This window comes from Triticum aestivum, chromosome 5B (assembly GCF_018294505.1).
Source record: "Triticum aestivum cultivar Chinese Spring chromosome 5B, IWGSC CS RefSeq v2.1, whole genome shotgun sequence".
Taxonomy (NCBI): domain Eukaryota; kingdom Viridiplantae; phylum Streptophyta; class Magnoliopsida; order Poales; family Poaceae; genus Triticum; species Triticum aestivum.
The window spans coordinates 373983954-374009580 of NC_057807.1; positions in this window are offsets into that span (position 1 = coordinate 373983954).

The following is a 25627-nucleotide window of genomic DNA, read 5'->3' on the forward strand; positions in this document are numbered from 1 at the left end:
ATATATCCGTTCATGTGTGGATTGCAGACAACATGTTCTCCAATTTAAATATTTGAATGCAAGTTTATATCGAAACATGGTTTATAACAGTCTTTGATGCATAAAACGCGACCTCCCCCTCTACCAGACTCCTGTTCTCACTCTCTCTCGCTCTCTCTCTCACTTGCCGACAATCTTCAATTCTGTCACACGCATCCGACACAAAAACCTTGTTGGTCCCTCTCCCTTTCTCTCCATCTCTCTCTCTCTCTATCTATCTTTGTGTGTGTTAGTGTGTGTGTGTGTGGGGGGGGGTCTTTCTAGTTCGCATGCATATATACACCATCTATAGGTCTCTCTCGCACACTATGTATGATACTCTAGCTAGTCCAAGCTAGATATCTTGGGTGCACTCATCGTACGCACACAAATTCCTTGGCTCTTTTCCCGTAACTCTCTAACGCACCACTATGTTGTCTTGGAGATCTTCCCCCACTCTCTCAAACTCTCCATCCACCTGGGTCACACATACACATGCATATCTCACTCGCACTCGATAGGCCCATCTAAAACTCTATGTCTCTCCCTCATTCTCTCTCCATCTCACACGCACACACACACACACACAATCTCATGCCCAGCTAGCCAAGTATGATGGTCTGTCACTCAATTGTAGGCAGACGCAGTCCCCCCTATATGTATATGACTAGCTAATCTTAATCTCCATCACAAACATGTGCATGGTCTATCTTGATTTCTCTCGGGGCATCTTTCTATCACGCATGCACTCCCTCGATCTCCCACCCATATAGTCCCCTCAAGATCTCGAGGGGATCTCTCTATCGCAAACACACCCTCTCTTCCTCCCCATGCGTCCATGCCATCCATGTGTCCCTCTCGAACTTTTTTCCTTGTTAGCCAGACCTCTATTGGACATGTGCTACAGGAGTGTCTCTCTCCGTTGCAAATAATCACACACTAGCTATCTTCGTGTATCTCCTCGCCTCGCTTTTCCATCTCGAAGATGCATGCGTGATATGTTCGCATAAGAAACGAAAAAACACACTCTCTCTCTAATTTATCATTTGTTGTTACTTTCTCTTTCACACACATACTCTTTTTGCACACTTATTCATTGTCCTTCACATGCACTTGATCTATCTCGACTAAGGCACTCTCCTCGGTCCATAGCATATAGATTTATTGAAAAATCAAACATCACAAAGTTTGACCATGTATGTGGAGAAAAAGAATTACATCTAGTACGGCAAACATATACCATTAGATTCACCATGAGATGTAGTTTTGTATGATGTACCTTTGGTATTGTAGATATAAATAACATTTGCATAAACCTGATCAAAGTTTCCAAAGTTTGATTTCTAAAAAATTTACATGCACTGCATTATCGAGCGGATGGAATATCTCTTTCCCCCTCTCAGCTATCTGACGCACCACTCAGCCTTATCGGGGCTCCTCAATCTCTCTCAAACTTTATTGGTCAGTTTGGACCTGACCCTCATACCTTGCTGGCCGGTACTGCCTGGTGTGGACGTGAGATGTAAAATATTTCTGCCTGGCCAAGCTTGTGTGGTGCTGAAGCGTTTGGTTCATGCCTGGGCCAGGCAAAGCGTCAATGTCCCATCAATCAATCCATGCATCAATTATTTAATGCTAATATCCATCCATGTTGCTGTTAGCCTCGTGGCCGCACGACCATGCATGGCCAGGCATTCGAAATCGGTCGCCTGGGCCAGGCTACTTGCAGTGTCTGGAGTTCAGCCAGGCTAATTAAAGTGCAAGGGAACCCAGGCCAGGCGGGCTTTCTTTTTCACAGGGTAGCAACCAAACAAGCGTGCATGAAATCCAGCCACAACCCTAGGCCAGGAAAAAGATGCTCAGGACGCAAGCCAAACTAGCCTTATATCTCCCTGGTTCACACATACACATGTCTCGCTCGCGCTATACATATAGACCCATCCAACACTCTCCGCCCTTGTTCTCTCTCCATGTGACACGCACCCCCCTAAGTACCATAATCCCTCACCCCATCATAGGAGCAAGCACTCCCCCCCTCCTAAGTATGATTATCTCTTACTAGCCATCAGGAACACACGTATTGTCTCCTTCCATCCATACGTCTATCTCGATATCTCTCGGGGAATCTTCTATCACGCACACACCTTGTCACTCGATCTCCCACCCATGTAGTCCCATCACGATCTCCAGGGGATCTCTCTATGACAAACATACACTCTCTCCTCCCCATGTCTGCATTTTCTCCATACGTCTCTCTCGACCTCTCTTCCTTGTTTGTAAGACCCCACTTGGCCACGTGCTAGGGGTTTTGCTCTCTCGGTTCCAAACAACCACACACTATCTCCTCACCTTACATGCGTTGTCGATGATGCATGTGTGATATGTTTGCATAACACACGCATGCTTTTTCTCTACTTTTATCGTGTGTTGTCCATGTCTCTTTCACACACGCACACACACTTTTTTCACTCTTTCTCTCTCTCTCTCTCTCTCTCTCTCTAGTTAGGGACTCTGTCACGTCCATAAGCATATGGATGTTTTGAAAAGTCAAACCTCAGAAAAGTTTGACCAGGTATATGTGGAGAAAAACATTTACATATGGAACGATCAATATATTCATCACAACATGTACTTACTTCATACTATCATTTATCTTTGGTATTGTAGATATAAGTAATTTGTTTATAAACTTGCTCAAACTTTCAAAAGTTTGACTTAAAAAATGTTGGAACTACATTATCAAACAGAGGGAGTAGCTCTTTCTCTCTCTCTCTCTGCTATCTCTCACGGGCCTCCCCTCTCACTCGAACTCTCTATACCGACGGATTATAGGCTCACTGTGTCAGCATATAGCTCCGTATATTGTTTAGTTGACCGGTCAACCAATCCACATGTTGCCTTGTCAGCTCGTGTTCTGTATCTTCGTGTGCTAGCCCATGTGGCAGTGGGTGAAAATAAGTAAACTAGAGGCCCATCTGACATGCGGTGAAGTAAACAAAGTTGAAACCACTCGGGGTAGCACCCCGCACGCTAGTAAATTGAGGGCGCATTGAGGACAAACCTTTTGCACGCGAAGGACGCACTCACACACAATTCACCACTGCGCGGCGGCATGCACAGAAGAACGCACTCGCGCACACCTAGCACACAACACACACCAGCACACGTGTACACCGGCGTCGCCGCCAGTTGAGATGGACGACGATGCAGCCAACAAGCGGAGGCGGCTCGAGCCAAAACCGCATCCGGCGAGCCTGGACTTCATCAACAGCCTGCCCGATGACATGCTGCTCGTCATCATCGGCCTCCTCCCCACCAAATCTGTCGTGCGGACCGCCCTGCTCTCTCGGCGGTGGCGCCCACTCTGGCGCTGCGTCCCCCTCAACCTCACCGTCGACAACTGCCTGTGCGACGGGGATTGCAAACACATGGCCGCAGTCTCCAAGATCCTTTCATCGCACCCTGGGCCAGCCAGATGCCTTGACATCCGCATGTTCAGTACCAACTGCAAGGTCCAACCCAGGTTCGACGAGTGGTTCTTATCCCCCGCCCTAGATCATCTCGAGGAGCTCAGCTTTGAAGCTGGATGATGTCGCTCTCTACCGCCGTCTGCGCTCCGCCTCACGCCAATGCTGCGTCGCGCCAGCTTCAGCACCTGCTATCTTCCCTAGATTAATGTCGCGCCTGCCCTTCTTCTCCCTCAACTCAAGCAGCTCGACCTCTTCGAAGTTGTCATCTCGAAGAAGGCTATGGAGCACCTGCTCCGCAGCTGTACTGCGCTCGAGTACCTTCGTCTTGAGCAGATCCACGGGTTCATTAGCCTCCACATCGCCTCGACGAATCTCCGATGGATTTATGTGTCTTGCTGGCCCCGCAACAAGACATCAATTGGGAAGAGATCACTCCAGCTGTTCCACGTTATGGTCATTGAGAATGCGCCTTTCCTTGAGAGATTGCTTGTATCGGATCTAGAAGGTCCAACAAAAATCAGGATCATTGACGCGTCGAAATTGACAGTGTTGGTGTACTCGTCTGCCAAATTCTCCGAACTCTTTATTGGATCCGTAATCGTTCAGGTACATCACTCATCTTCTTCTCCGTCTTCTTGAAATTCACATTTTTAAATTTCTTCTTGATGTATTTACGACTGTATTCCAGAAAATGATTCCCACAAGCTTGACCCAGTCCATGCGCACAGTGAAGATCTTAGGACTAAAATCTATCGGCCCCAATCTGGATCAAATTGTTGGATTCCTTACATGCTTTCCATGCACGGAGAAGCTACTCATCGAGGTGAAACTTATTTCCTATAAGTAAATGCTAATCACAACGTAGCTCAATTCTTTCACAATTTTCCCAAATTATGATGACAAGTGTAGTGTTCAAAACTGCATCTACGCACTGCACCGAAAGAAATGTTTTTAGTATTTTTTCTCACGTGATCACCTGCATCGTTTTTATGTTGTACTACTATAGTAGCCAAGGCTAGTCATAGTGGAAAGTAACTTAGACTACTCCAGTAACTCTATGGTTACCCTAAGAGCAAGTACTACCTCCGTCCTGGTTTACTCTTCCAATTTTGTAGTATCAAAATTTGACCATAGATTTAACTGACAAAATGTTAATGCATGTCACTAAGAACTATATCGTTGGATTGTATTTGAACATAATTTCAAATGGTGTAATTTTTAGTGATATGCATTGGCATTTTCTTAGGTAAATCTATGGTAAAAAATTTATACTAAATATGAGGTAGTATTCCCTCTGTCCCAAAATTCTTGTCTTACATTTGTTTAGGTACCGATGTATCTAACACTAAAATGTAACTAGATACATCCGTATTTAGACAAATTTAAGACAAGAATTTTGGGATGAAGGGGGTACAAAAGTGGGCTATGTAGGCCAAAACATGTGCCAAATTCACTTGTGATGCATTTGGCATCGATGCCCCTCCATTGCGCACCTGGTGCCCCAATCTGGATCACGTACTTTCTCCGGTGCCAAATTAACTCACGCAATGAAAAAACACTACGTGGGAGAGAGAGAGAGAGAGGACCGAGGCAATAAAAAAACACTTGTTTGGGAGAGTGAGAGGTTGGTGTAGTTGGTTTGATTGATTTGTTTATACATGTGGGTCTGTGTGCACAGCGGTGCCAACTCTTTCACATCGTGAGAGCGGTGCCAAAATCTTTTGATTTGACATCGATGCGTATTATGTGGCATACTTTTGAGAAATATGGCATCAGCCACATAGTGGAAGGCAACAAATGCCCAAGCTCTTCACGTGCTCCTAGTTAAATGAGAGGAAACATAAAGAGAGAGATAGAGAGAGAGAGTGAACAAATATCACTAGCCAGCCAACCCTATCGTATGAGCAAATGATATTGGTACCTCTTGATGACACGACAATCTTATGCAGCCAGCTGCTCTAATAGGTTCTCTTCTTTTGCAGATAAAAAAAGACCCGAAAGTGAAAAATGTGCTGCACTATAACAATTTCATCGAATGCCTTGATCACCATCTTACATAAATTGATTTGATCCACTACCGAGGTAGCACATCTGAGATTAAATTGTCCAGGTTCTTTGTTTTGGAGGCAAGTGTGCTCAAGGTAATGAGGTTTGGCGTTCTCTGGCGCAAAAATGAATGGCGTGCTGATCACCGCAAGCGTCTAAGCCTAAATAACAAAGTCTCCACAGAAGCTGAATTTGTTTTTGAAACATCAAGTGGCCAGAGACTCAAAAACTTATTTTCCCATTAGTGACTTGTCAGGGTGATGGATTTTAGTTTGTACGATAATGCTGCCACCTAAAGTAACGAAAGTTTCTTACGTAAACTTCCTAGTAATTGCCTCTTCGTAGGTGCAGCATTACTCCTAACATTTGTAATATCAGTTTCAAACTTGTAATATTGCCTTGTCCTATTCCTGCATTTCCAAAATCCTGCGAATCAAACATGTCCTGAGTTAGTGATGATGTTGTGCCTCCCATCTTTCACCAATAGCCGTCGGATCTAGATCTGACACATACAAACCAAGCTTCTCCATTTTTGCAAAAAGATGCCCGCACTTGTTCCCTATTTACAAAAAACTCCTTGTCTCTCACAATCAGCCTTATCTCCTCCCCACCACATCTAGAAGGCCGTGGAAAAATCTGGCGCGATGGCCACTGCCGGAGCCGTCAACCCCCAATCTTGGTGTTCCATGCAATGCACGGGCATCTACGCACGGGAAATTATGTCGAACATGGCTAGTTGTAAGAAGGCTAGCTCTACAGCCACGATGATAGTGATTGCAGACGGTGAGGCTGACTATGGTATGCCGAACACGACGCCTATACTTAGGTGTCATCTCCGGCGCAGGGTCTTGTCACTTCACTGTGAGGAGCAGCACGTAATAATTTCACCAACGGGTAGTACAGTGCTAGTACTACTACTACATTGGTAGTACTACTACTAGTACTAGTAGCACCACTGTTTGGATTTAGGAGTACTACCACGTCCATCTGGATTTTAGTATTTGACTAGCAATATCTAGTAATGCATGTCACAAAAAATGTACTACTCCCTCTCTAAATAAATAGATGGTGTTTTATTCCTGTCGGTGAGAGAACTTAATGTTTTTTTGCTAACTAGAGTACTAATAGGATTACATGCAATGAACTAAATACTACATGTCATGTTTGGTAGTCTCAAGTCATTTAAAGCATGCACGGCCCACATCTCTCATTGGTTGATATGTCACGAAATAAGAAACAAGGAGGGAGTTAATGCACCATGCCTAAGTGTTTTGGGATTATTTGGTTTTCGTAAGGTGACTTACACAACATTTTTGTTTACATGCATTAACATTTTATTAGTTAAATCAAAGGTGAAAACTTGGCGCAAAATGCAAAGGGGGCCAATAAACTAGTAAACATCAAACTTTTCTCGTTTGGCCCCAACTAGAGGTCCGATGTGATGACTATACTGCACTGGCACGGAGGGGGACGCAGCTTCATTGACTTACGACAACTGCCTTTGGTTAAATGACACGTGGGCCCAGGGGGTGGCTGGCCCACCTAACATACAGCCAAAGACAGGTGCAGTAGAGGGCCGAGGAGTAGTACGAAATCCTACGCACCTATGCACGCTAACCAAGGGCAAGAGTGATCACTCGAATCACAAGATCAGTTGACTAGAAGGCGATGAGCGCGAGCATCAGACGGGTGTGCGCAATGGTCCACGACGCCGGCCTGCGGCCCGGCACCGAGGAACGTCTCCAGGTAGTATTGCTTGAGGCCGCCAGGGCGAGGGGCCACTTGGACAATAGCTTCATCTCCTTGTTCAATGAGGTCCTCGTCGGTTTCCTCGACAAGTTTACCACCGTCAAGAAGCTCGCAGACGACTTTAACGTAAGCCTCCAGCCGATGCGCCCAGGCTTTGTGATGCCCGCCACCCTCAACGGCCACTATGGTGACAACCTCTTCGACGCACTGGTGGCCCTGCGACTGCTCGCCATCGCGCCGGAGAATGTCCACCTCGAGGTCGCGCTCGCCGCACAGCGCCTGGCGCAGCAAGACACCATCGACATAATCACCCACGTCTACGTGCAAATCATCCACAAGGACTACTACATGCAAGAGGAGGATGATAGGACGCTGGCCTTCTTGGATCGCATGGCAACCTTGGATGGCACTGTTCAGAAGCACGTTGAGCTCACCGCCAATGCCGCTGCTCCTCACATGTTGGTTGGTGACCCGGTGCACTAGGGCGTGAGGATGTCGTTGATGGATTCGTATGTATTTTTTATCTTTTCGTCAAATCCATGTAGTAGTATATGATACTACAATAATTATCTTACCTTTCACATCAACTTCATAATTTTCGTACGTACTCCATGCATGAACAGCGCCAGAACCTAACATCTCATTACTCTAGGAAAAATTGTTATTTTCTATCTACCGGTCGCGCCATGGAGCAGAACCAAAATTTACAAGTTACGAGTTCAAAAGGAAAATCCTGCCGTGTTCGCGTCGCACCCCCACACGGTTGGTCCGACACGCCGCTCAAGCGGGAATGCACGCGGTGTTGCATTTTCACTTACAAGGGGGACCATAGTTGAGCAAACCGACTATTGGCAAACCCCCACCCAGCCCACCGCGCGATGGCTGAGAAAACAGGAGGGAGAAGAGATGGCTATAGCATGGACTCCAAGAAAATTGGTATCGGATGGGACTCGTGTGGGTGGAGTGTGCCGTACTGCTAGACGTGAATGCTAGTTATGGCCCATGCCACCCCACTATATCGAGCCTATATCAAGGTACGTAGGACAATTTTCCTGCAGTCCGTGCTCAGCCCTCCTCTATCTCTCTTATCATCCAGCTAGCGGACGCGCGGAGCCCAGCGTCTGTTTGCTCACATGCGGTCCCACATGTCAGTGAAAACGCAAGCGGACCCACTGAACCTGCACATCTTTCACCTCGACGTGCTGGTGATGAAAAATAAATCCAATAAAGATCTTAGGTGGCCGCTTTTGGAGTTACTCAAGACTCAAGAGTAGTAAGATTCTATTTACAGTTTAACCCAAGATGCACATCTCGTGGCTTCAACTACCACTCTATTTTCTTTCATGACATGACCTGGATGCTGGATGTCCCACGTGTCGACAAAAGGAGAAAGAACCCGACCAAATCTTCGGTTGTGCTCTTGGATTAGACTAGTTGTGCTAACTTTAAAAAATTATGTACTCCCTCCGTTCCAAAATCCTTGACTTCCATTTGTCCAAAAATGGATGTACCTATATACCAAAACATGTCTAGATACATATATATTTTGACAAATAGAAGGCATGTATTGTGCAACGGAGGGAGTAGAATGGATGCAAGTTTTTGTATTGGGAAGAAGAGTACATCCATATATTGATAGAGCGCAATTTAGTAGATGTTCTATCACTTTTAGCTAGCACAGAGGCTAGAGATGAGATTAGTGCACTTGTTGATACTCCTACTAGAATGAATGCATCTAGAAGGCACTAATCCAACTTACAGGAGTAGTAAGATGTATTATTGTGGTTCTTGTTTTCTTTGGTCGTGCATTTCTAGTCAAAATTATCATTGGAGTTCGTGCAAAACGGAGGTCCGTTTGGGGTCGTGCGTTGGAGTTGGCCTTACAAGTGGGACCGCGTGATGGCTGAAGTTAGAGAAACGACGAGGTTGAAGAGATTACTCTAGCATGGACTCCAAGAAATAATATGGTGTCAGATGGATGTCGCGGTAGTGGCGTGTGCCGTACTCCTGGACGTGAATGCTTGTTCTGGCCCATGCCACCCCACTACTCCTACTACTTACTCCTACTATATAGTACTAGTATCGAGGATTCGAGGTGCTCATTAACATATGGCTACAGTAAAAACACCCGCCCGACGCGCGAAGCATGTGAAGCTAGTACACATAGTGTACTACTATTGTTGATTGGCCTCATCCGATAACCTGTTGCAATGCACGTACAATTATGTATTCGGAAAATATATTTTTGCCTCGTGGCACCACTCACTCAGAGAAGCGACTCGAAAGCCATTCATAAATTTAGTAAGTTTATCACAGGAATATCATTTTATTACATACAACAAGTCATCAACCCACATCGACAACGAGGATACATTATAAATACTAAAGTTTTCACCACACAACAAATAACAAGCAATGAAATGAAATTCAACTCAACCATTCCTCGGCGTTGGAAATGCTTGCTTTGAACCACAAGTGATTCTCTGGGACGGGCCATCCATTGTCGATCTGGAGACCAACGCGGGACTGATCATCCAGGCTGAATCGGCCTACTATATCAGTACCAGGGTAGGGAACCACCCAAATGTCCGAGGTATAAACACAGTTGCTTCTCATAAATGGTAGTAATGTTGTGTCAACGGCAGTTGGATCACCTTTCACCATCATTGGATAGTTTTGTCCAAGGAAGAGCGAGTTTTCTCCAAGACTATCAATTCTGTACCAGGGAGAAGGAGTTGGCGCTAGCACACTAGTATCCATCTCTAATACCATGCAACGGGTGCTGGAATAGGTCCGGAGAGTGCGACCATGGGAGACTACACCTTCTTCCTTAGCAGTAACATCATCAGTGGGCTGTATACACACAAGAAGAGGTGATCCATCGGAATTAGTTGCCAGGCGCCACAAAGTATATGGGCGCTGCTCGTCCTCATGCTCGTGATCATCACCATCGTCATCTCCCCCTTGGTTATAAAAATTTTCAAGTATGGGTGGTGGAATGTTCACAGGACCTTGGAAACACAAGAAGAAGGTTAATTAGTAAAGGGAAACTTGCTAACCCGCATGCATGTGGATGAAACAATTATAATTACGGTGGAAGACAAACTTACTGAAAGCATAAGGATTCCATGCAAAAACAGTGCCACGAGTGGTGGCGCCAAACACAAGGCCCTCGTATTGAATTGCATCACAGTACTCATCCGTGTACAGAAACTGATTTTTGAGCAATATCCATCGAGTCAAACCACCAAGGACGGCAACACGCTTGTCGAAGATAACAACTTCATAGTTGTTGTAATTCCAAGAGCGGTTGTGAACTCGACAAATTGCTATCTTCCGTAGAAGACAGTCACCATGATCGTATTTGAACGTGCGTATAATACCGGTGTGCTCAACCTCTAGGCAGTCTGCTGAGATTTTTGGAAGTGGAACCTGGTCACGAGTGTACACATTCATAAGTTCCCACTCGCAGTTGGACCCAATGTAAACAACCCAATCTCCATTTGCGCCTGCCCAAGCCTTGCCCTCAAGCGATGGCATCTTAACATCATACGTATCATTATCAAATGGCATCAACTTGCACAGGGCGAGGCCTCCATTGTGCCGGCGCCAGTCATCAGGGTCACGGCGAAGAAGATATGGGAGATCAAACCGCTCCTTGACTCTTGGGTTCCTTGTAATGATGTTATTAGTTGAGTCAAGAATGGGCTTGAACGAACCTGCCATGCTAGCCGAGGTGATGACGTCGCACCGATCAATGAGTTCCTCCACCATGTCATCTTTCATATCGGGGCAAGAATAACGGGGTCGTTTCCGACCTGTTCCCTCCATGGAGAAGACGATCGAACAATGGCAGAAGAAAGGGTGAAGGGCTAAAGGAAAATAGAGGAGGGAGAGGAAGAGCGTGCGACAACAGTTCCAAATCGAGAGGCAAAGGCGAAGAGTCGATGGACGGTTGCCAGTTTGCCACGGTTCACCAAGAGGCGCCCCGGCCTATACGTCCGTTCGGAAATACTCCTACTACTCGCCGTCATCTCACTGATATGTTGGAACGGGACCACATGTCAATGAAACATGGTGTGTAATTCCTCGTGCAAAATGCGATCTGGCCGCATTGGCCCAAGGTGCCGCATTAGTTATTGACCTTTCTTTTGTAATGGCGTGCCGTTCAGTTTTGAAGCACGACTAACTGGTACTGTATGCAGAGAAAATATAAACTACTCTACCACTACTCCACCTCCAGTACTAGTAGTACAAAAAAGATATATAGGCTGGAACTTCAGCACTTTTGTGGCAAGGGCTGCCCACTTGCTTCTCACACTACCACTCTCTCTCCAGATCTAAAAAATACGGCCCCTCTCTCCCTCCTCATCGGTGGTCACAGATCCGCCGGGGAAGAAAAGGACGTGCAGCATTGACGCACTCGTCGTCAGCGAGCGAGGTCACGCACTGACGACAAGGTCGTCCTCTCAAACCTAGCGCCCGCATGGGATGGCCTCCGTCCCCAAGCTCGCTGCCGTAGTGTGTGCGGAGGACGACGACCACAAGCGAAGCCACTTCCCGCTGACCCTCAGGTATGTTACCTCTTTTCGAACCATACCCTTGTTCTATTGCCCCATCTGCCACGTCGTTGCATGTTGATCTTTTTCCACTCCACCATCTTCCCAATTTGCTATCCTCTGCTCTGCTGGCCATGCAGACGAAAACCATAATTTGCACTATTAAAGGAAACCCTACTTCATGTAGACTAATCCATGTCTGGGTTGAATAAGGAAAGGAAGGGAGACTATACTGTCCAAGAGAGTAGGCTTCGAACCCGCATCTAGGTTGAAAAGGGGAAAATCAGTAGCTAAGGAATGAGTCCCGTGTCTCTTGGTTGAAGAAGGGTAGAAAGGCATGACAATGCAATAGACAATGACCAGGTCGATCAGTTTTTTGTCCTCACATAGGAAAAAGGTGGCTAAAGAGAACAAAAATGGGATGTAATCCACATATGCTGCCTGGATATTTGTTGCTCTGGGCAACCATACCTCCCTCACCACTCTGCGTCCATGGAGGTACATCGTACTGGTGCGCCCACTGTCCGAACGGGCCTCCCATGCTCTTATTGCCACTTTTTTTGAGTATAACACCAGCAGTCAAATCAAGCAATGCTACTGCTAAAGTGATGCCACATTTAACTAATGCCGCTCTCAGTCTAATGCCACCGATAAATTTAAGCAATGTCATTTAATGTCACTGGATTATTTCAGGGTTAGCTGTTGATTGTGGATGTATTAAAGATTTTTCAGCTAAGGCATTCTAATGCTGTTGCACAGCCAGTATACCAACGATGAAACTTGTTACTACCTTCAGATTTTTGCACGGTTAATGCTTATAGATTACATACCTCACTTTCATGAGATAAGTTAATTTCTTTGTACAGTGTCACCAAAATGCCAAGGCGCTGATGTCATTTTATTTTGGTTAAACTGCACAAACAATTATGAAGACAAGAGGAAAGGTCAAGAGTGGGCACTTCCTCCTCCAGCTGTTCTCTTGATTCGTTCGATCAAGTTTTTATGTTTGATCGATTATCAAGATTGGGATAGCAATTTTTAAGGTCCCCCTGATTTCGAAATGATATTTACCTTGGAGGTACATGGTTTGTAATTTTTTTATACTGTCATTAGTTAATAATGCTAGTTACCTTCAGACTTTTGTATTTGGTTTAATGCTCATGCACATCTAGTATACCAATGCTGAAACTTGTTACCTTTACATTTTGTATTATTAATTCTTATAGAAAACTTCCAGTGCTAGAGTTTATTGAAATCTGTTCAGTAAAACCATTGTACTGTACCCTGTAATAAACTAACTACTCTACTGTTGCACTAGCCACTGGATTAGTGTATATTTGTAGTATTCGAATGGTGTTGCATTAGCGTATGGACATAAATAAAGTGTGGCAAGCTTTCCTAGATATGTGCTCAAGAAAACTACTACCTGTTTTTCTAAATACTAGACGTTTGGGTACTTTAAATTGAACCGCGAAAACGTCTTATATTAAGGAACAGAGGGTGTAGAGTTCACTCAAATTATCCCGCTAAAGCTAGTCACACCTTTGTTAAAATTAATGTTCATTATGTTATCGGAGGAGGTTTGTATGTTTGTCTCTAATGCCTGTCGACTACATACCTGACATCATGATGTAATGTTAAGTCATTTCCTTTTGTACAGTGTCAATGAATTGTCAAGGCGGTGATGCCATTTTATTTTAGTAGAACTGCACAAAATTTGCTTAAAAGAAGAGGAAAGGTCAGGAATGGCTCAATTTTTCAGAAAAAACTATGCATGCCTTCCTGACATCAGCCGATGTTGCTTTATTTATTCCTTCAAACACGTGGTTAGAAATAGTCTTGCTACCTTTTGCCGTTAAGAAATTGGAATGCTTATATTTGTGAGTCTATGCTTCAACTAGTGCCACTTTTATAGTAACCACACTTTCAACATCTATGCAAACAGGGATGCTCGATTTTAGTGGAACTGCACAAAAAGTCCAACTGGTTCAACATTAGGAGCATGTTTTTTTTCCAAACCTTTATATACAATTGGTGGCACTATGAGCTGTTCATTATGAAGGTACATGGTTTGCTACTATCTTGCTACTCTTTTTGTACTGTCATTAGATAGTAATACTAGTGGTTTGCATGTGAATTTATTGGCAAGGTGGACCTACATTGGAGGTGCAGGACAGGATTCAATGATTGGATGCTCAATTTCGGTTGTATCGATTTCACCTCTTCCATCACTACGAACATGGATATCCTTGGTCTGATGAAGAGTAGGCGCTATATTTCTGCTATGAACCAGCAAATCAATTCAGTATGAAATTGTCCAGGGCAAAACATAACTGTATCAGATTGTCCAGTGCAGAACATGACATATGCTAAGCGGAAGAGACATGTTTAAACCGAAAATACATGGTGTGGTATATGTTTACTAGCTACTTGATATTTGTGCAGACAGAGATGTTTGCCCGTTGCTATTTGGCAAACAAACAAAGTGTCCTCAATTTTGGTTGAACTGCACAAGAGAATAGTATAGTCACTGCATGTAGTGCCATTTGAAAATAGACACAAAGATTGGATAGTCACTTCATGGACTGCAGAAAAGTAGTATTGTACTATTTACTGGCCAACACTAGGTGCTTCATTGCTTTGGTCTGATTATACAATGGGCATCATTTTGCCTAAGTTAAAGTTTGTATTCCGAAAATAGTCTCGCGGTCTGATCGAGAGAAGACCAAACCATATTGTAGTGGATGTTTCTCCATCATGTGTGGTTCATTCTCATGGTTCCAGTTGTTGGTGAAACCACTTACGTTTGCAAGAGGAATTGTAGACTTCACAAACAAATTTGTCTTTTAGTCTATACTGAATGTTGGCCAAGAGAAGCATCCATGTTACTAGGAAGAACAGATGTTTTTTTCTAGATCTTTGCTTTTGGAGCTACATATTTGTATATGATCTGTGAATCATTAAGATGCATTAACATGTTGATCTTATGTATGGGAATCGTACTAGTTAGTTTTAGTTGCGACGCAAGATCCAAAGTGGCTGATCTTTGCTTTTGGAGCTACATATTTGTACATGATCTGTGAATCATTGAGATGCATTAACAGTTACTTATTTCTGTTCGCTCAGTGTTTACAAGTTACTGATCGATCACTAGGTAGCCTACAAATGCGCTCCTGACAGTTTTATTTGCAACGCAAGATGCAAAGTGGCAGATTTTTGAATAAAAATGCCTACCTCTGAAGAAACTGACAAGCTACACTATCGGTCCTACACGGATAAAAATGCCTACCTCTGAAGAAACTGACAAGCTACACTATTGATCCTACACGGATAAATAGTGGAGCATGCACGTACTACCTCCTTTCCGGTTTGCAGGGCTCAATTCAAGAAACGACCTACTCGATCCTACACGAATAAATAGCGGATCATGCACGTACTAGTACCTCCTTTCCGGTTTGCAGGGCTTAATTCAAACCTCTCACCAACCAAGGTACTCCCTCCGTCTGGGTTTATTAGTCCCGTGAGCAAAGCAGCAAGACCAATGCATGACAATAATTAACGGCATGCAGAAGTTTAAGCCAAATTAATTCCAGCGATTTAAGTGGCTGCATGCGTGCCCTCAGCTGCGACTCGTTGCATGCTGCTTCGCATACTGCCTGCGAGCGATTCTGAGTGCTTGCATGTAGCCGGCCGTAATTAAGGTAGCTAACTGATGCGAAAAAGATACACTTTAATTGTTGCGGGCTTTTTAAATCCATGGAATCATTATTGACAAGGAGGGAGATGATTCGAGTGCACTCATTTGACCGCCATGCCGGCGTGTGACCCAGACGGGACGGGACGGCACAGTCATAATTTTAGTTTCTCTAGTTTTCCACTGCAAGCTGGCGCGCTAAGACATTATGCATTGAATTCCGATGATCGCCGCGCTACCTTCCCCCTATAAGTACTGTTTCCCGGCCTTCTCCGGTGCCACCGTGACCCAACTCGCCATATCCTCATAAGCCCCCACCGGCCCAACGTCGCTCGCCACGTCCGCCATGCCCCCGCCCGTCCATGGTAGGCGACGCCGCAGGCGGTCACCACCGGAACTAGTGTTCGGTTTTTACCAAAAGGCAGCTGGAGGGAGGAGGCATTCTATCTGTCTTTAGATGACAATGCGGAGATCGAGGAGTTGTTGGAGAGCGACCGCATGGCGGAGGAGCAGGAGTTGTTGGAGCGCGACCGCCTTGCGGGGGGGCAGCGTATCGCCGATTTGCGCCGCTAGCGGGACATGGAGCAGCAGCGCACTGACGCTCTGAGTTGCGAGCAGAGCGCCCGCAACTGGGCCGACTACATGGAGGGCGGCGCTCGGAAAATAGCCCTGGAGGCTGTCGGGCACGCACGCGTTCGCGATGCTGATTTTTACTACGAGCTCGTCAAGTGGGTTTCCTGCTTGGAAGCCGAAGCTTCGGTGGACCACGCCGACATCGAAAGGGCCAACGCGCGCGAGCAACGCGCCGTATCGCACCTCTTGCAAGTTCGAGGCAAGGCGTAGGACGTTGGTGCCGGCGTTTAGCATGTACCACAGATGGTGGTCGGCATCGTCTAGTTAGCTAAGAGTAAGTTAGTACTTGTATGCTACTAGAGTATTAGTGGGAGTAGATAGTTAACTTGGTTATGATGGTTGTCAACGTGGAAGTTCAGTACTCTATATGTGGATCAGACCTGTTACTTTGCTCTGAATGTTGAACTTTCTGTTTGAATGTATGGAATGGGTTGTTATTTTTTTAAATGGGTTGTATTTGTCCTCCACGGGTTTAGAGGCTGACTTGTGGGCCTAGCAAGTTGACGTGTACACAATGAGGAGATGATTGTACGTGGAGAGGATGACAGCAGGGACCCACCAAGGTCATGGCAGTACGCAAGCAAGTGCCTCCTTATTTCAAGCCAATAAAAAAATGGCTCCTCCTAGTGGATTTCTGACATCTGGGTCCCATGCCATTATCAACATAGTCAATAAATGAGGGACCCAGCAGCTCGCTCAGTTATTTTTGTTTTGGGTTAATTTGATAAATCCCAGTCCAAACCTGGTGTATCCGAGAAATGCCACTGCAATTTCTAGACTTTGAAAAATGCCATTTCATGCCATTTCTAGTGGCATTTTTCGATGTCTGGAGTGGCGTTTTTCAAAGTTTGCAAACTGCAGTGGCGTTTTTGAAAGTTTGCAAAAATTGCAGTGGCATTTTTCAAAGTTTGGAAATTGCAGTGGCATTTTTATGAATCGCCATAATTGGATTGGCATTTATCTAATTTTTTTTGAGACGGAAGCAGGGTGTCAACCGGGCTGTGCGGGACACTCTAGCCTGTCTAAACAGCCTTTTCTTTTATGTTTACCACATACCAGCCTAGTAGTTTTTTTTCTTTATGAAAATGGCTAGCCCAGTTTTTTTGTGATTTGTCAAGTAAGTCGCTTTATCAGGCCTGTTGGGCTGCAATTCTTTCAAGACGAGGAGAGCTTCATTCGGCTGGCCGAGAAAATGGCCAATCAGTAATGAGAAATGTGTTGTACATTTTTAAAACACATCAAACCGGCTATTAGTTTCAAATATTTTTTTTTTCATTTCAAGATTTTAAATTGCATTGATTTTTATGCGTGGACAATTTATTGGATTTTATATTGATATACATTTATTTTTAAAATCAGTCTGAATGTGACTCAAAATTTCGGGATTAAAAATAGTTCAGACTGCACCGACATATGCAAAATTTCGTATAATTTTTTAACCGTGGCCACAATATGGGCTGTAATGCTAACAAAAAGAATATGGGCTCCAAAGAAACCCGTAAGAATTAGCAAATGGGCTGTAAATTATTTGAAATAATGGCAGATGGGATGTATGCTGTTTTCCACAGATTTGAGGCTTTCCACAGATGGCATGTATACTGTTGGATGTCCATCCAACGGCCGTCCTGCTTCTTCAATCTGTGCTTTTCCTGCTCCAGCCGCTCAAACAAGCGCCGGCGAGACTGCCTGCTCCCTCCTTCCCGCGGCCAGCTGTGCTGCCGCGCAGGCCTCACCGCCCCATCGTACTCCCATCGCTGGCCTAGCCATCCCTCTACTCACCCACAGTCCCACACCTGCTGTTAATCTCCGGTGACGATACACGAACCAGTAAACCCTCGTACAGTCGTACTCCCCTCCACGTGGGAAACAACTTCCGAGTCTTCCCAGCCTCCGTGTCGTTCACTTCCTAGGCCTCACTGTCATCCACCGCCCTGGTGCTCTCGACGTGGCGTGGTCAACGTGTTCAACGACCGACATGCATCTGAAGTGGACTGTACGTGGAGAGGCTGACAGCTGGGTCCACGACCGCACGCAAGGAAATGCCTCCTTATTACGCGCAAAATAGTGATTCCTCCACCTGACATCTGGGACCCACCGAAAGGGCCTCTGTATTTCGCGAAAAAATGTTACCGCCACTGACAGCTCGGACCCACCAGCTATATCTTCGCACGCAAGGAAGTGCCTCCTTATTACGCACAAAAAAATGAATACTCTCCCTACTAGCTGGGATCCAGTATAGTGGGGCCTACTAAGTTGATGGGGACAAAGGGCTTTGTCAACTTAGTCAATATGCACGATTCTAGCTGGACTGACTCTACGATGTCCATCCAACGGCCGTAGTGCTTCTTCAACCTCTGGACTTCTTGCTCCAGCCGCCCAAAGCAGCGCAGGTCGTGCCGCTTGCTCCTGCCTCCTATGGCCGGCTGTGCTGCCGCGGAGGCTCACCGCCCCCATACTACTCCCACCGCTGGCCAGGCCATCCCTCCACTCCACTCACCCACACCCCCTGTTATTCTGCGGCGACGGCAGCGCAGCCGAACCAGTGAACTCTCGTACTCCTCTCCGCATGGGCATCCACTGCCGCGTCTTCCCCGGCTCCGCGTCGTCCCCTTCCTAGGCCTCGCCGTCGTCCACCACCGTGGTGCTCTCGGCGCGGCGTGGTCAATGTGGTCAACGACCGTATTCCATTGGAAGAATACTTTACGTGAGGCTGACAGCTGGGTCCATGGCAGCCGCAAGGAAGTGACTCCTTATTACGCGGAAAATAGTTATTCCTCCACCTGACAGCAGGGACCCACCGGATCGGCCACCGGTATTTCGCAAAAAAACGTCCCCCCTGCTGTCACCTCGGACCCACCGGAAGTGCCTCCTTATTACGCACAAAAAAAATGAATACCCCCCTGCTAGCTGGGACCCACCTTGGTGGGAGGCTGATTTGTGGGCCTACTAAGTTGACGGGGACGGAGGGCTTTGTCAACTTAGTCAATATAAATGATTCTAGCTCCAGTGAACGTACGATGTCCATCCAACGGCCGTAGTGCTTCTTCAACCTCTGGTCTTCTTGCTCCAGCCGCCCAAAGCAGCGCCGGTCGTGCCGCATCCTCCTGCCTCCCGTGGCCGGATGTGCTGCCGCAAAGGCCTCACCGCCCCCTACTATTCCCACCGTTGGCCAGGCCCTGCGGCGACGGCAGCCTCACACCACAGGCGAACCAGTGAACCCTCGTACTCCTCTCCGCGCGGGCTTCCACTACCGCCTCTTCCCCGGCTCCCCGTCGTCTGATACGTCTCCGTCGTATCTATAATTTCTGATTGTTCCATGCCAATATTCTTCAACTTTCATATACTATTGGCAACTTTTTATACTATTTTTTGGGACTAACATATTGATCCAGTGCCCAGTGCCAGTTCCTTTCTGTTGCATGTTTTATGTGTCGCAGGAAACCCATATCAAACGGAATCCAAACAGGATAAAAACGGACAGATAATTATTTTGGAATGTTTGGGATTTTTCGGAGGAAGAATCAACGCGAAACGGTGTCTGGGGTGGCCACGAGACAGGGGGCACGCCCTCCCCCCTGGGCGCGCCCTAGACTCTCGTGGGCCACCCATAAGGCGGGTTATGCTCTTCTTTTGCCGCAAGAAAGCTAATTTTACGAGAAAAATTTGGGCGAAAGATTCACCCCAATCGGAGTTACGGATCTCCAGATATAAAGGAAACGATGAAGGGGCAGAATCAAAGAACACAGAAACAGAGAGATAGATCCAATCTCGGAGGGGCTCTCGCCCCTCCCAAGCCATGGGAGCCAAGGACCATAGGGAAAACCCTTCTCCCATCTAGGGAGGAGGTCAAGGAAGAAGAAGAAGAAGGGGGACCATCTCCCCCTTGCTTCCGGTGGCGCCGGAGCGCTGCCGGGGGCCATCATCATCACCGCGATCTTCACCAACAACTTCACTGCCTTCATCACCAACTCTTCCTCCCTCTATGCAGCGGTGTAACCTCTCTCTTACCCGCTGTAATCTCTACTTAAACATGGTGCTCAACGCTATATATTATTTCCCAATGATGTATGGCTATCTTATGATGTTTCAGTAGATCCGTTTTGTCCTATGGGTTAATTGATGATCGTGATTGGTTTGAGTTGCATATTTTATTATTGGTGCTGTCCTATGGTGCTCTCTGTGTCGCGCAAGCGTGAGGGATTCCCTCTGTAGGGTGTTGCAATATGTTCATGATTCGCTTATACTGGGTTCCTAGAGTGACAAAAACTTAAACCCGAGTAAGGGGATTATTGCGTATGGGATAAAGGGGACTTGATGCTTTAATGCTATGGTTGGGTTTTACCTTAATGAATCTTTAGTAGTTGCGGACTGCTTGCTAGAGTTCCAATCATAAGTGCATATGGTCCAAGTAGAGAAAGTATGCTAGCTTATGCCTCTCCCTCAAATAGAATTGCAACAGTGATTAACGGTCTAGTTATCGATTGCCTTGGACAAATAACTTTCTCGTAACAAAAAGCTCTCTACTAATATTTACTTTATTGCATCTTTATCTAAACAGCCCCTAGTTTATATTTATGTGCTCTTTATTATCTTGCAAACCGATGTTGTCACACCTACAAAGTACTTCTAGTTTCATACTTGTTCTAGGTAAAGCGAACGTCAAGCGTGCGTAGAGTCGTATCAGTGGCCGATAGGACTTGAGAGAGTATTTGTTCTACCTTTAGCTCCTCGTTGGGTTCGACACTCTTACTTATCGAAAGAGGCTACAACTATCCCATATACTTGCGGGTTATCAAGACCTTTTTCTGGCGTCGTTGCTGGGGAGTCATAGCGTGGGGTGAATATTCTCGTGTGTGCTTGTTTGCTTTATCACTAAGTAATTTTTAGTTATGGATATGGAACACAAAATACCATAAAAATTAGATGTACTTGCTACTCATGTAGATGGGGTAACTCCTAAAACCCCCGATTCTCATTATGTGAAAGATATTATGTACTACTTTGATAATCCTGAGAAAACCCCATCCAACTTTATAATGGGAGACACGTTGGATCAACGTGAATACTTTAGGGATTATTGCTCGACACAAAAAGGGAAACTATTATGGGATCAATTTATTATGTTGCGTTGGTATGCCCGAGATCTATGCTTGAGATATGATATTACTTGTTGCACTAGGATGAAGGCTCCACACCTTCCCTTTTCATGCAAATTTAATGATGATGAAACCTTAGCTTATTATGCTAATGGTATATATGATTACTATGATGTGGAACAAATAGAAGAATTTGTTGCTTTTAAGGTTGCTTATGATATTGAATCTTTGTTTGAAAAGTATGAAGCTTTTGATGATGATGGTGTTTATAGGCTGGAAAATCTTGCTATACTTAGATATTGCTATGAAAAGTATGAATACAATTATTATATTAATGCTTTTATGAAGAAAGTCTCCGCTGTCCAAGAAGAGATAAATATTTTGCAGGAATCTATGGAAGAAGAAATTGATGAAACTGTGAGCTCATTGGATGAAAAAGATGATGAGGAGAGCGAAGAACAAAAGGAGGAAGAGCGTATTAGCTACCCGTGCCCACCTTCTAATGAGAGTAACCCTCCAACTTATACATTATTTAATTCCCCTTCGTGCTTACGGAAGGATGATTGCTATGATCCCTTGAATTTGTTTGAAATATCTCTTTTTGATGATGCTTGCTATGCTTGTGGCCAAGATGCCAATATGAATTATGCTTATGGAGATGAACTTGTTATAGTTCCTTATGTTAAACATGATATTGTTGTTATTTCACCCACACATGATAGTCCTATTATCTTTTTGAATTCTCCTGACTACACTATATCGGAGAAGTTTGTGCTTGTTAAGGATTATATTGATGGGTTGCCTTTTACCATTGCACATGATGATTTTGATAAATGTAATATGCATGTGCTTGCTGCTCCTACTTGCAATTATTATGAGAGAGGAACTACATCTCCGCCTCTTTATGTTTCCAACACGATGAAATTGCAAGAAACTGCTTATACTATGGATTGGCCTTTACTATGTGTGCATGAATTGTTTTTTTATGAAATGCCGATGCATATGAAGAGAGTTAGACTTCGTCATTTCTTGATATATGTTACTTTGTGCTCACTACTAAATTACAAATCATTGTTAATTAAAATTGGCTTTGATATACCTTGGGATCCGGGTGGATTCATTACTTGAGCACTAAATGCCTAGCTTAATGGCTTTAAAGAAAGCGCTGCCAGGGAGACAACACGGAAGTTTTAGAGAGTCATTTATTTCTGTTGAGTGCTTTCATATAGGTTAAAAACAAAAAAATAAAGAGGGGAACCTAAAAACTTTTCAAAAAAGGAAAGTGAAAGTGAGAGAGACAAGCATTGTTGAAGTGGGAGAGCTCCTTGAACTTTGTTCATGCTCACGAAAACTTTGTGAATCTTGATTACAGAAACTTTTCATCAAAAATAATTATCCCCTTGTACAATTACATTGTATTATAAAAATGATGTGCCAAGGTTTGCCTTTAGGATGTTTACAATGCTTGTTGGTTTGTACGGTGCAGGACAGAAACTTTGGCTGTAGTGCGCGATTTTACATTTTTATCTAGAACGTCAAATGGTTCTGATTCCTTTTGAAATGTCTTCCTATACGACTTGTTTATTTTTCTCAATTTTTGTAGAATGTTTGGGGTACCAGAAGTATTGTGAATGTTCAGATTGCTACAGACTGTTCTGTTTTTGACAGATTCTGTTTTTGATGCATAGTTTGCTTGTTTTGATGAATCTATTAATTTATATTAGTGGATTTAAGCCATGGAAAAGTTATATTACAGTATACACAATGCGAAAACAAAATATGAATTGGTTTGCTACAGTACTTAGAGTGGTGTTTTGCTTTATTATACTAACGGATCTTACCGAGTTTTCTGTTGAAGTTTTGTGTGGATGAAGTGTCTAAACGAGGAGGTCTCGATATGAGGAAAAGGAAGAGAGGCAAGAGCTCAAGCTTGGGGATGCCTGAGGCACCCCAAGTAAATATTCAAGGAGACTCAAGCGTCTAAGCTTAGGGATGCCCCGGAAGGCATCCCCTCTTTCTTCAATAAGTATCGGTATGTTTTTGTATTCGTTTCGTTCTTGCATTATGTGCAAGTGTTGGAGCGTCTTTTGCATTTAGTTTTCACTTTTCTTTTATGCACCATGCTGGTATGAGATAGTCCTTGGTTGATTTATAGAATGTTCATTGCACTTCACTTAAATATTTTGAGTATGGCTTTATAGAATGCCTCATGTGCTTCGCTTATATCATTTGAAGTCTGGATTGCCTGTTTCTAGTCACATAGAAAACCGCCATTTGTAGAATGCTCTTTTTCTTCACTTATATTTGTTAGAGCGTGGGCATATCTTTTGTAGAAAGAATTAAACTCTTTTGCTTCACTTATATCTATTTAGAGAGATAATAGGAATTGGTCATTCACATATTAGTCATAAAATCCTACATAAACTTGTAGATCACTGAATATGATATGTTTGATTCCTTGCAATAGTTTTGCGATATAAAGGTGGTGATATTAGAGTCGTGCTAGTTGAGTAATTGTGAAATTGAGAAATACTTGTGTTGAGGTTTGCAAGTCCCGTAGCATGCACGTATGGTGAACCGTTATGTAACGAAGTTGGAGCATGAGGTGCTCTTTGATTGCTTTCCTTATGAGTGGCAGTCGGGGACGAGCGATGGTCTTTTCCTACCAATCTATCCCCCTAGGGGCATGCGCAGTAGTACTTTGCTTCGAGGGCTAAGTAGACTTTTGCAATAAGTATTTGAGTTCTTTATGACTAATGTGAGACCATGGATATATGCACACTCACCCTTCCACATTGCTAGCCTCTATTGTGCCGCGCAACTTTCGCTGGTATCATGAACCCATTATTTACCTTCCTCAAAATAGCCACCATACCTACCTATTATGGCATTTCCATAGCCATTCCGAGATGTATTGCCATGCAACTTTCCACCGTTTTGTTATTATGACACGTTCCATCATTGTCATATTGCTTTGCATGATCGCAAGATAGCTAGCATGATGTTTTCATGGCTTGTCCGTTTTTTGATGTCATTGCTATGCTAGATCATTGCACATCCCGGTACACCGCCGGAAGCATTCATATAGAGTCATATCTTTGTTCGAGATATCGTTGTAATATTGAGTTGTAAGTAAATAAAAGGGTGATGTCATCATTAGAGCATTGCCCAGTGAGGAAAGGATGAAGGAGACTATGATTCCCCCACAAGTCGGGATGAGACTCCGGACTTTATGATAAATTAAAGAGGCCAAAGAAGCCCAAATAAAAAAAGAGGCCAAAGAAGCCCACCAAAAAAATTAAAAATAGAAATAAAAAAGGAAAATAAAATAAAATGAGAGAAAAAGAGAGAAGGGGCAATGTTACTATCCTTTTACCACACTTGTGCTTTAGAGTAGCACCATGTTCTTCATATAGGGAGTCTCTTGAGTTATCACTTTCATATACTAGTGGGAATTTTCATTATAGAACTTGGCTTGTATATTCCGATGATGAGCTTCCTCAAACGCCCGAGGTCTTCATGATCAAGCAACTTGGATGCACACCCACTTTGTTTCCAGTTTGAGCTTTCATATATTTATAGCTCTAGTGCATCCATTGCATGGCAATCCCTACTCACTCACATTGATATCTATTGATGGGCATATCCATAGCCCATTGATACGCCTAGTTGATGTGAGACTATCTTCTCCCTTTTTGTCCTCACAACCACCACCATATACCACCATAGTGCTATGTCCATGGCTTGCGCTCATGTATTGCGTAAGAGTTGAAAAATCTGAAGCGCGTTAAAAAGTATGAACCAATTGCTCGGCTCGTCATCGGGGTTGTGCATGATTTGAATGCTTTGTGTGATGAATATGGAGCATATCCAGACAATATGATTTTGTAGGGATGAGCTTTCTTTGGCTATGTTGGTATGCGCTCATGTATTGCGTAAGATATGAAGTATTATTGTTTTTATGTCAAATGATAGACTATTGCCTTGAATCACTCGTATCTTAATATTCATGCCATGATTAGACATATGATCAAGATTATGATAGGTAGCATTCCACATCAAAAATTATCTTTTTTATCATTTACCTACTCGAGGACGAGCAGGAATTAAGCTTGGGAATGTTGATACGTCTCCGTCGTATCTATAATTTCTGATTGTTCCATGCCAATATTCTTCAACTTTCATATACTTTTGGCAACTTTTTATACTATTTTTTGGGACTAACATATTGATCCAGTGCCCAGTGCCAGTTCCTGTCTGTTGCATGTTTTATGTTTCTCAGGAAACCCATATCAAACGGAATCCAAACGGGATAAAACCGGACGGAGAATTATTTTGGAATATTTGGGATTTTCCAGAGGA